Genomic DNA, 12442 nt, shown 5'->3' with positions numbered 1-12442 from the left:
CCTTCTGCCCAATCTGCCCATGTCAGTGTTTACCCTAAAACCGTAGAATCCCTATAGTGCATTCAGCCCATCAAGTCTGCACAGACTCTCTAAAAGAGCATTCCACCCAGGCCCTCTCCTCCATCCTAGCTCCATAATTCCGTGCATTTACCATGGCCAATCCACCTAGCCTGCACATTTTATTTTCCCTCTATGTGGGAAAATAAATATCCACATTTATCTATCTTGCCCTAATATCCCCTCAATCCTATACCTCTCAAATCTATCGTGGAAATTTGATGGCATTTCTGCCTCAGCCAGTTACCCATGAAATGAATTCTACAGCCTCACAACCTTCAGTATAACTAAATTCCTCCTGCTCTCTGTTTTAAATCTCTAACATCTAATCTTTCATCTATGGCTGCACATCGTAACCCCCTCAATATTTGAAATATCTACCCATTCTTTCAAAATATCTACCCATTCTTTCAAAAATTAAATTCAATTAATAAATCTGGAATTAAAAGCTGATCTTGGTAATGGTGACCATCGATTGTTGTAAAAACCCATCTGGTTTACTAATGTCCCTCAGGACATTACCTAGCCTGGCCTACACGTGACTCCATGTAGTTGACTCTCAACTGCCCTCTGAAATGGCTGAACAAGGCACTCAGTTGAAAGGCAATTAGTGATGGGCATCAAATACTGTCCCTGTCAGTGATGGCCATGGAAGAATCAAGAAAAATCCAGAGAATGAATGGGCCACTTGTGTTTAAAATGTCTTTGAGACAGGCACAATATATCAACTCCAACAATGCAGTCACTGACAACTTCCACACTTATTCATGAAGTGATCCCATACAATGCTTTCATAGTGTCAATAATGGAATGTGTGATCTGGGTTTTACATTTACAATGGGAGGTTTTCTTCAATGTTCTGGAGAAGTATTTCCATCCGTGTTTATGTATTGTGCAGTCTGTTTCTCTGTGTGAGTTATGGAATTGGGCTTTGAGTGCAAGCGCTGGTGCCAGATTTTTACCAAGTCAATTAAAGGTTTCCTTTTTTAGTTTAGTATCCTCAGGTCCATTCTTCACAAACCTCAAATAAACACCACAGCTCAATGAAAAGATGGGCTGGCCTTGTTAAATCAGGTTTACAAATTCTCTACTTTAAAATTATAGAACCTATTGCACCGAGCTTGCTGGTGAGATTGTCACTGCACCAGTCAGTCAGCTCCATTTGGGTCCTATGCCATCCACAGTAAAAGTCCAACCACAGAGTGCTGCCAGAGAAATCTTTTAAAGCCACAATCCTGAAGGAGGCAGTCAGCCAAGTGCCTGAATGGAGAAGTTACAGCCTGACACAAACTCCCAAACTGCAGGAGCTCCGTTTTGGAAACTGTGTGCAAGGCTGCAATATTCTATCAGGATGTGGTCTCTGCCAAATCCACACGACAGCTTCTTGTTCAAAAGGTTCAGCTAATCGCTGAAGTTCCAGCAGCCATTGCCATAGTGTTCTGGAAGGGACCTGTGTACTCTGTGACAAGGTGGATTTCATAGCGTAACTCAGAGAATCACTTGGGTTCCAGGCGCTCCTCCATATTGAAGACCACTTGGAAGAAGCACTGAGGCCTCCAAGGCTCAGGAGTAGGCATAGGGGTGTGTGTGTGTGTGTGTGTGTGTGTGTGTGTGTGTGTGTGTGTGTGTGTGTGTGTGTGTGTGTGTGTGTGTGTGTTGGCGGGGTGGGGAGGGGTGGTTGGGGGCTTCAATATTTATCACCTGGAGTGGCTCAGTAACACACTACTAACCGTGCTGACCAACCCCTGAAGGCCAGGCCTTCCAGACTGGGCCTGCAGCAGCTGTTCAGAGAACCATCTCAAGGAATCTACTTGACCTTATCCTAACTCATCTCCCTCTCCATGACAGTTTTCGAAGGAGTGAGCACTGCGCAAATGCTTGCAGAGACGAAGTTCCACCTTCACACCGAGGGCACTTCTTGTCATATTGCGTGGCACTGCCAGTGTGTTAAATGGGATGGATTCAGAGCCGAGCTAGCAGCTGAAAACTGTGATCCAGGAGGTGCTGTGAGATATCAGCAACTCCAGAACTGTATTCCACCACAGTGTGTAACCCCCATAATACAATAACCCTGGTTGTTGCCAATTGCAGCATCAGACATATCTAAGAATGTGATGCTAACCTGGTGAAGCCAAAACACAGGACTACATGCATACGAAAGAAAAATGTAGCCTGTTATACATAGCGGGGGAGAGGGGGGAGCTGCTAAGCAATTCTACAACTAATGGATCAGATCAAAGCTCTGCAGTCCTGCAACATCCGGTCATAAATGTGTTGGAAAAAATCAACCCATTAACAAGTGGAGAGAGTTCCTTCAACTTCCTCATTGTAAATGATGGGGGAACCCTACATGTGAGCACACAAAACAATAGAATTGCTGACTGGATGATCCATCTTGGCCTCACCTTGACTTCCTAGCTGACTGCTTTTAACCATTAGTAAACTTCTGGATGGTGGCATGGACAGCACTATCAAGCGGCACTTACTCACCAGTAACTTGTTCATGGATGCTCAGTTTGGATTCTGCTAGGGTCACTTAGCTCAGTCTAAATATAAATAAAACTGTTGAACTGCAATGGTGAGATGAGAGTGGCTGCACTTGGCATCAAGGTAGCATTTGACCAAGGATGACATCAAGAAGCCCCAGTAAAACTGGAGTCAATGGGAACCAGGAGGAAGATGCTCCACTGGTTGAAGTCACACCTGGCACAAAGGAAAATGGTCGTGGTGGTTGGAGGTCAATCATCTGTAGGAGTTCCTCAAGGTAGTGTTCTAGGCCCAACTGCCTTCAGCTGCTTCATCAATGACCTTCTTTCCATCAAAATAGAAGTGAGAATATTTGTTGCAATTCCTCTGATATGGCTAAAGCCTGTTTCTGCTTGCAGCAAGAACTGGCGCGTGGGGCTGCTAAGTCTGTGCCACACAAATACCAGGCATTGACTGTCTCATTGGCAATGACTCCCCAAAGTCTATCCACCAAACACAAGACAGACACCAGGAGTGTGATGGAACACTGTCCACTTGCCTGGATGAATGCAGCTCCAACAACATGCTAGAACAACACCATCCAGGACAAAGATAGCCTGTTTGACTGACACCCTACCATAAACATTGATTTCCTCCACCGCTATGGCTGCATGCGTACAGGATGCAGTGTAGCAACTCGTCATGGCATCTTTTGACAACATCTTCCACCCAGAAGCATAAGGGCAGCACAAGTATGGGAACACCATCAACTACATTTCCTCTGCAAGTCACACTGTCCTGACTTGGAAATACATTATTGTTCCTTCAGTGTCACTATGGTAACAACTTCAAACCCCCTTCCTAACAGCGCTGTGGCAGTACCTGCACCAATGGACAGCAGCAGTTCAAGGCAGTGGCTTAGCACCATCTTTTCAAGAACAATTAAGGATGGACAATAACTGCTGGCCTCATCAATGACGCTCACGTCCCTTGAATGAATTGAAGAAAAGATTTGAAAGCAGGAGATGATTGAAGACTTTTGCAGAAATTGAGTTGACAGTTTGCAGTACCGGGTCTGTGAGGGATGTGATGAGCAACTCTAACTACCACAATTACATGATGCAGAATGCAGAGGCTGCCAAGCTGGATCGGGACTCCTGTAATACAAAGGACAATGGTGTATGCAATATTATCCCCAACGTTGGACAACAACGGCACAATGAACAGCAAAAAGGAGCACATACCTTTGTTAACCTTCTCCTTCTCATTGGGTGCCTTTCCCTGGGAAGGTTAGACCATTGATAGTAGTTAGGCCACTGAATCCCTACTGTGTGGAAGGAGGCCATTTAGTCCATTGAGTCTGCACCAACTCTCCGAAAGAGCACCTCATCCAGGCTCACATGCCTGCCCTATTCCCACAATCCCATACATCTACCATGGCTAATCCACCTAACCTACACATCTTGGGACACTAAGGGGCAATCTTTGGGAGGAAGCTGGAGCACCTGGAGGCAACCCACTCAGACACTGGGAGGACGTGCAAACTCCACAGTGACCTGAGGCCAGAATTGAACCTGGGTCCCTGGCGCTGTGAGGCAGCAGTGTTAACCACTGTGCTGCTCTGTTCTTTTAAAATAAGTATTTTATTATTGCTCAAGTGTTACCATAGAATCCCTACAGTGCAGAAAGAAGCCATTTGGCCCAGCAAGCTCGACTCAATCCATCTTCAGGTGTTGCCACTGTCTCACACAAAAAAAATCAGATCCTGTGAACAAAAAAACCCATATTACTGGAGAAGCATTGGTCAGCTTGTCACTGTGGTAATTCTCAACATAGTTTAGAGTTTTATTACCTTTCGTGATTCCTTGAAAGCTTTCCCACAACAGTGAGTCCTTCTATTGCATTGAAGGAGTAATCAGCTCTACTCAACATGAGCAGCTGGTCAGTGTTTGCAATGTTGATGCTTTCTTCTGGAGCCGAGTGCACTACATCAAACGCTGGACCTCTCCAACCAGATTACTCGCCAACATCCCTGGACAAACAATCCACTCTTCACTGTGTTGTGTTCCATGGTTAACAAGGTGGGTGGAGGTGCTCTACTTTCCTGGGCAGTTTTAGCATTGGCTTCCTTCCATAAAAGAGCTTTCCATCTCCACCAGTGTGAAAACCATCTCACTACAACTTTTCCCAAACCTCCCAAGCAGAAGGAATACATTTCAAATTCCCAGTTGTGAAAACAGACAAAATATTGGTGGTTCCAAGGATCCAATATCTGGATGGTTGTGGTTCTTCTGTAGAATAATACCCATGGGTATGCCTTAGACCTTGTTACTGAAAACATGCATGATGAAGCAAGAGAATGGTTGGTGATACTCCCCAGTAAGAAATCACAGCTCAATTCTTTTTTCTGGGACTTAATTTTTCATAAACTGATGGGATGAGTGTTGGTGCTTTATTCCCAATCAGCTGCTCACTGTTAACAGACTGCATTCATCACCAAAATGCCATGCAACCTCCTTAAGAAATGCAAGCAGACACTTTAATGGGCAGTCAGTGTTCAGTGAACCTCTGGGTGATCATTACTGCAGTTTGTATCAAATCCTTTACCAGGAAGGGATCTTGCATTAAATGTAGACTAAACCAACATTGCAGCTTGGCCTCCTTGGAGAATCTTTTCTTTCCAAAGTATCCAGGGAAAATCGATCCCATAATATCTCTGCTTTCTGTCTTCATTCTCTGACTCTCTCTATGCTTCTGTCTCTCTGATTCTCTACCTATCTGTCCATCCATCATTCTCCCCAATTCTCTCTGGCTGTCTCTCTCTCTCTCTCTCTTTCTGATTCACTCGTCTCTCTCTCTCATTCACTGATTCAATTTCTGTCTCTCTCTGAATCACTCAACACTTTTCTCGCTCTCTCTTTGATTCACTTCCTGTCTCTCTCACTCTCTCTCTCACACTCTCTCTCACTCTCTCTCTCACACTCTCTCTCTCTCTCACACTCTCTCTCTCTCTCACACTCTCTCTCTCTCTTTTTCTCTCTTCTCCTCCTCATAAGAACATAAGAACATAAGAAATAGGAGCAGGAGTAGGCCATCTAACCCCTTGAGCCTGCCCCGCCATTCAATAAGATCATGGCTGATCTGTCGTGGCTCAGTTCCACATTCCCGCCCTCTCCCCATAACCCTTAATCCCCTTGCCTATCAAAAACCTATCAACCCGCGTCTTAAAAATATTTAGCGAGGTAGCCTCCACCACTTCAACGGGCAGAGAATTCCAGAGATTCACCACCCTTTGAGTGAAGAAGTTCCTCCTCAACTCCGTTCTAAACCGTCCCCCCTTTATCTTGAGGCTGTGCCCCCTAGTCCTACTGTCCTTTCTGAGCGGGAAGAGTCTCTCCACCTCTATCCTATCCATCCCATTCAACATCTTATACGTCTCAATGAGATCTCCCCTCATTCTTCTAAACTCTAACGAGTACAAGCCTAGTTTATTCAGCCTCCCCTCATAGTTCAACCCCCTCAACTCCGGAATCAGCCTAGTAAACCTCCTCTGCACTCCCTCCAAGGCCAAAATATCCTTGCGTAAGTACGGCGACCAAAACTGCACACAGTACTCCAGCTGCAGCCTCACCAGTGCCCTATACAGCTGCAGCAAGACCTCCCTACTTTTATATTCAGTCCCCCTCGCTATGAAGGCCAGCATCCCATTCGCCTTCCTGACCACCTGCTGCACCTGCAGGCTGGGTTTTTGCAACTCATGCACAAGGACCCCGAGGTCCCTCTGCACCGTCGCATGCTGCAGTTTTTCGCCACATAAGTAATAGTCCTTCCTACCATTATTCCTACCAAAGTGGACCACCTCGCACTTGCCAACATTAAATTCCATTTGCCAGTTCCTGGCCCATTCGCCCAGCCTATCTAGATCCTTCTGCAGACTCTCCACACCCTCCACGCAATTTGCCGTTCCACCAATCTTGGTGTCATCAGCAAATTTCGACACCATACACTCGGTTCCCTCTTCCAGATCATCTATATAAATGGTGAATAGCTGAGGCCCCAGCACCGACCCCTGGGGCACTCCACTAGTCACCAACCACCAATTCGAATAGCACCCATTGACCCCCACTCTCTGCCTCCTATTTGACAGCCAATCCTCTATCCACGCTAACACCCTACCCCCAACTCCATGCCCCCTGACCTTCTGTAATAACCTCTTGTGAGGCACCTTGTCAAACACCTTCTGAAAATCAAGAAACACCACATCTATCAGCTCTCCTCTATCCACCGCCCTAGACACATCCTCATAGAACTCCAATAAATTCGTCAGACACGACTTCCCCTTAATGAAACCATGCTGCGTCTGCTCTACCAAACAATTCTCCTCAAGATGCCTCGCTATTTTCTCCTTGATCACGGATTTTAACATCTTTCCTACAACAGACGTTAAACTAACCGGCCTATAATTCCCCGCCTTTTGCCTGCCACCCTTCTTAAACAATGGCGTAACATTAGCCGTTTTCCAATCTTTCGGCACTTCCCCGGAATCCAGCAACGTTTGGAAAATAATCACCAAGGCATCCACTATCACCTCCGCCATTTCTTTCAGAACCCTTGGATGCATTCCATCCGGTCCTGGGGACTTGTCCACAATCAGTCCCTCCAGTCTGTCGAGCACCGCCTCTCTAGTAACAATAATGTCATTCAGGCCCTCCACTCCTCCCATCTTTCCACCGCTAACACCCGGCAAATTATTCACGTCCTCCTCCGTGAAGACCGAAACAAAAAAGTTATTCAGGGCCTCCGCCATTTCCCCATCCCCTACCACTAAGTCCCCCCTCTCATCCTCTAAGGGTCCAACGTTCACCCTAGCCAGCCTCTTCCTTTTTATGTATTTATAAAAACTCTTGCTATCCTTTTTTATATTAAGCGCCAGCCCAGCTTCATAGTTTATCCTACCCTTCTTTATCAACTTCTTTGTCATTCTTTGTTGACATTTAAACCTCTCCCAATCCTCTTCTTGCCCACTACTCTTAGCTACTCTAAACGCATCCGCTTTTAATTTAACGCTTTCCTTCACCTCCTTCGTTATCCACGGCTGATTATCTCTCCTCCTACGATCCTTTTTAACCATCGGAATAAATTTCTGCTGAGCACCAAGAAAGATCTCCTTAAAGATCCTCCACTGTTCCTCAGCAGACCTACCTTCCAATGTGCTCCCCCAATCAACATTCGCCAATTCCTCTCTCATCCTACCCTCCCTGGGGGTAATTTTGATTTGGTAACGGTTATTTAACCTTTGTGACCCATTGTGGTATCAAGTTCTTTGAATCCAGTCAGAGCATGGATTGGATACAGTGTCAAGCTCCCTCTACACTGTCCCCATCAAACACTGTTTCCCACAACAGTGAGTCCTTCCCTGTTTGACTGTTTATGTCCTATTCGTGATCAGAACTCCCCACTCACTTGATGAAGGGGCAAAGCCCTGAAAGCTAGTGGTGTTTGCTACCAAATAAACCTGTTTGACTTTCACCTAGTGTTGTGAGACTTCTTACTGTGTTTACCAATCAAACACTCCCAGACGGGTACAGCATGGAGTTAGATACAGAGTAAAGCTCCCTCTACACTGTGCCCATCAAACACTCCCAGCACAGGTACAGCATAGGGTTAAATAGAGAGAAATGCCCCCTCTAGACTGTCGCTATTAAACACTCACAACACAAGTACAGCACAGGGTTAAATAGAGAGTAAAGCTCCCTCTACACCATCACCGTCAATACCCCCAGCGCAGGTACAGCACAGGGTTAGACAGAGAGTAAAACTCCCTCTACACTGTCACCATCAACACTCCCAGCACATATAGAGCACAGGGTTAGTACAGAGTCAAGCTCTCTCTACACTGTCATCATCAAACACTCCCAGAACAGATACAACATGAGTTGAAAACATTGCAACATTAACAGGAAGTTCTTAGTGGACAGTCAGCTAGACATTAACCATTTATTTGCTATAAATGGATTGCACAGAATGCTGACCAGAAGTTCTTAGTGGACAGTCAGCTAGATATTAACCTTTTATTTGCTATAAATGGATTGCACAGAATGATGACCAGAATATTCCTCCGATAAACGAGTTGGGTCAATATCAGCCCGATCATTTGTGGACAAGGGCTAACAGTGATAAGTTGTCAATTTTACACCAGTTGTTGCTGCCTTTGATGCAGCCCTTCACAGGGAAAGGCTGATACGTGGAGTCATAAACCATCACATTGCTGAAATGGGTTTGGTATTCAGGGACACTGAGATGATGGGAAGCAAACAGTCTCATTAATGTCTCTCGTGATTTGTTCTCGAGACTGTGGCCTAACATTGGAAAGGGCGGGTGGAGTATTCATATGTACTTGACTTGGGGGTTCCTGAGGTTGACCCTGATCATTTCATTTTCCCTGTTCATTCCAAAAATCAGAAATTGGAACAGAAAAAGATAACAGCACCAACATATATCCATAGTCTACAGCTCTGATTCAGGACATTAAAGAGCGGGAACACAGCTTAAAGAGGGGAAATACACAACATTGACAGTTTAAAGAGTGGGAACACAGAACGGCGACAGTTGGGAGTTTGGGTGAAGAGAATGACAGTTAGGGCAGTTCAATGCTCCTCTTGCAGGATGTGGGAGGTAAGGGTCACCATTATTGACCCTGCTAACTTCACCTGTGGGAGGTGCACCCAGTTCTACCTCCTCACAGACCACCTTAGGGAATTGGAGCTGGAACTGGATGAACTTCAGGTTATTCAGGAGGCAGAGGGGGTGATAGATAGCAGTTATCGGGAAGTCGTAACATCTAAAATACAAAGCTGGCTGGGTGAGTCAGGAGAGGGGAGAGGAGGAAGCAGTCAGTGCAGGGATCCCCTGTGGTTGTTCCCCTGAAAATAAGTATACCGTTTTGGATACTGTTGCGGGGGGAGGGGAGAAATGACCTTCCAGGGGTAAGCCACAGTGACCAGGTCTCTAGCACAGAGTCGGGCTCTGTAGTTCAGAAGGGAAAAAGGGAAAATAGGAGAGCAATTGTAATGGGGGACTCAATAGTTAGAGGCACAGACAGGCAGTTCTGTGGGCACGAAGGTGACTCCATTATGGTAGTCTGCCTCCCTGGTGCCAGGGTCCTGAATGTCTCTGAACGAGTAGAAAACATCCTAAAAAGGGAGGTTAATCAGACAGACGTCATTGTCCACACTGGTACAAATGATGTAGACAGAAAGAGCAGGGAGGTCCTGCAAGAGCAATTTAGGGAGTTAGGTAAAAGGCTAAAAAGCAGGACCTGTAGGGTAGCAATCTCTGGATTGCTCTCCATGCCACGTGCTAGTGAGACTAAGAACAGGGAGAATGTGCAGCTGAACACGTGGCTAAAGAACTGGTGCAGGAGGGAGAATTTCAAATTTGTGGATAACTGTGAAGTCTTCTAAGGAGGAGGGGACCTGTATAAGAAGGATGGGTTACACCTGAACTGGAGGGGCACCAATATCCTGGCTGGGAGGTTTGCTAGTATGGTTCGGATGAGTTTAAACTAACGTGGCAGGGGTTGGGGATCGGAACAATAGGTCAGCAAGCGTAGAAACTGGGGACGAGCACGGGGCCAAGACACGGGCGGCACAGTAGCACAGTGGTTAGCATTGCTGCTTCACAGTTTCAGGGACCTGGGTTCGATTCCCGCTCGGGTCACTGTCTGCGTGGAGTTTGCACGTTCTCTTAATGTCTGTGTGGGTTTCTCTTGGGTGCTCCTGTTTCCTCCCAAAGATGTGCAGGTTAGGTTGATTGGCCATGCTAAAATTGCCCTTTAGTGTCCTGAGATGTGTAGCTTAGAGGGATTCGCAGGTAAAATATGTAGGGATATGGGAGAGGGCGTGGGTGGGATTGTGGTTGGTGCAGACTCAATGGGCTGAATGACCTCTCCTTACACTGTCGGGTTTCTACAATTTCTATGACAAGGCTACCTAAGAGGAAGAGCAATCTGGGGGAGGATGGACTCAGTGGGACTGGAGGTCTGGAGTGCATCTGCTTCAATGCAAGGAGCGTAATGGGCAAAACAGATGAACTTAGAGCCTTAATGCATGCACGGAATTTGGATGTGGTTGCAGTGACAGAGAGTTGGTTAAAAGAAGGACAGGACTGTCAGCTGAATATTCCGGGGTATAAGTGTTTTAGGCGAGACAGAGGAGGGGCTAGAAGAGGTGGGGAGTAGCAATACTGGTTAGGGAGCATATTACAGCGGTACAGAGGGTGGACAATTTGGAGGGATCATGTAACGAGACACTGTGGGTAGAGCTCAAAAACAGGAAGGACGCAGTCACTTTGCTGGGGGTATACTACAGGCCTCCCAACAGCCCATGGGAAGCTGAAGAACAGATATGTAAGGAGATTCTGGAAAGGTGTAGAAAAAATAGGGTTGTTGTAGTGGGAGACTTTAATTTCCCTCACATAGACTGGAAATCCCTTCGGGTTGGGGGTCCGGATGGGGAGGAATTTATAAAATGTGTCCAGGAAAGTTCTTTGGGACAATATGTTGATAGTCCAACTAGAGAGGGAGCTATACTGGACCTAGTACTGGGGAATGAGTCCAGTCAGGTCATCAAAGTTTCAGTGGGGGAACGTGTGGCGAACTGTGACCACAATTCTATAAACTTTCGAATAGTCATGGAAAAGTATGATGTTGTCCTGTGGGTAAGGTGCTGAATCGGGGGAAAGCTAACTACAGCCGGATTAGGCAGGATTTGGTGGCTGTTGATTGGGAGAGGCTGTTGGAGGGTAAATCCACATCTGGCATGTGGGAGTCTTTTAAGGAGCCGTTGATAGGGTAGCAGGACAGGCATGTGCCTATAAAAAAGGAAGGACATTAAAGGTAGGATTCGAGCTGTGGATAACCAGGGAAATTGTGGGTCTAATCAAAAAGAAAAAAGAGGTATATATAAGGTCCAGGCAGCTAAAAACAAATGAGCAACGGAGGAATACAGAGAGAGTAAAGAACTCAAACAGGGAGTCAGAAGGGCAAAAAGGGATCTTGAAATGTCCTTGTTTGACAGGATTAAAGAGAATCCCAAGGCATTTTATACATACGTTAGGAACAAGAGGGTTGACAGACAAAGAGTCGGACCTCTCAAGAACAAAGGAGGGGAATTATGCCTAGAACCTAAGCAAGTAGGTGAGATCCTAAATGAATACTTTCTATCAGTATTCACAAAGGAGAGGGACACGTTGATTAGTCTCAGAGGGATGTGTAGACCCGTTAGAACAAATTGCAATTACAAGGGAGGAAGCGTTAGGTGTTTTAGGAAGCATTAAGGTAGACAAATCCCCAGGGCCAGATGGCATCTGTCCTAAATTACTGAGAGAGACAAGAGATGAAACTGCTGGGCCTCTAACAGAAATCTTTCTTTCTTCATTCAACACAGGTGAAGTCCTAGAGGATTGAGGATAGCAAATATGGGCCCGTTATTTAAGAATGGTAGCAAGAATAACCCGGATAATTATAGGTCAGTGAGCTTGACATCTGTGGTAGGGAAATTGTTGGAGAAGATTCTTAGAGATAGGATCATTTAGAACTGAAGAGTCTCATTAGCAATAGACAACATAGATTTATATGAGGGAGGTCATGCCTCACAAATTTGGTTGAGTTTTTTGAGGAGGTGACAAAAATGATTGATGAGGGAAGGGCCGTGGATGTCGGTTACATGGATTTTAGTAAAGTGTTTGACAAGGCCCCTCATGGCAGGCTGGTGCAAAAGGTTAAATCTCACGGGATCAAAGGTGAGATAGCCAGATGGGTACAGAACTGGCTTGGCCATAGAAGGCAGAGGATAGCAGTGGAGGGGTGTTTTTCTGATTGGAGGTCTGTGACTAGTGGTGTTCCACAGGGCTCTGTACT

The 12442-nt window shown here is 45.9% G+C and overlaps 1 protein-coding gene across 6 annotated transcripts in view; it reads right to left on the bottom strand.

The window, feature by feature from the left end:
* The window catches only part of grip2b (glutamate receptor interacting protein 2b), a 357455-nt gene that overhangs the window by 86700 nt on the left and 258313 nt on the right, over positions 1 to 12442 (bottom strand). The gene's annotated exons all lie outside the window — the stretch shown is intronic.

Source organism: Carcharhinus amblyrhynchos, chromosome 3 (assembly GCF_965287045.1).
Source record: "Carcharhinus amblyrhynchos chromosome 3, sCarAmb.v2.hapA, whole genome shotgun sequence".
Classification (NCBI taxonomy): domain Eukaryota; kingdom Metazoa; phylum Chordata; class Chondrichthyes; order Carcharhiniformes; family Carcharhinidae; genus Carcharhinus; species Carcharhinus amblyrhynchos.
This window is presented reverse-complemented; position numbering and strand designations above follow the sequence as displayed.